This window comes from Mirounga leonina, unplaced genomic scaffold (genome assembly GCF_011800145.1).
Source record: "Mirounga leonina isolate KUSES-001 unplaced genomic scaffold, KU_Mleo_1.0 Mir_197, whole genome shotgun sequence".
Classification (NCBI taxonomy): domain Eukaryota; kingdom Metazoa; phylum Chordata; class Mammalia; order Carnivora; family Phocidae; genus Mirounga; species Mirounga leonina.
Window position 1 is genome coordinate 6568889 of NW_023270494.1, and position 470 is coordinate 6569358.

Sequence of the window (470 nt, forward strand, 5' to 3'; positions counted from 1 at the left end):
CACGTGTACCATACAGTGATTCGACACTTCCGTACATCACTGGGTGCTCATCACAGGAGCACTCCTTCAACCCCATCACTTGTTTCACCCATGCCCCCACTCCCTCCCCTCTGGTAACCAGCAGTGTGTTTTCTATCCTTAAGAATCTGTTTCGTGGTGAGAAGGACATGGTAATTTAAATTAAAATTTGGCATTGGGGGGACTGGGAGAAGTTTAGAAGGACACATAGAGGGGCGCCTGGGTGGCTCAGTTGGTTAAGCGACTGCCTTCGGCTCAGGTCATGATCCCAGGGTCCTGGGATCGAGTCCCACATCGGGCTCCCGGCTCAGCAGGAAGCCTGCTTCTCCCTCTCCTACTCCCCCGGCTTGTGTTACTGCTCTCTCTGTCTCTGTCAAATAAATAAATAAAATCTTTAAAAAAAATAATAAATAAATAAATAAATAAATAAATAAATAAATAAATAAATAAAT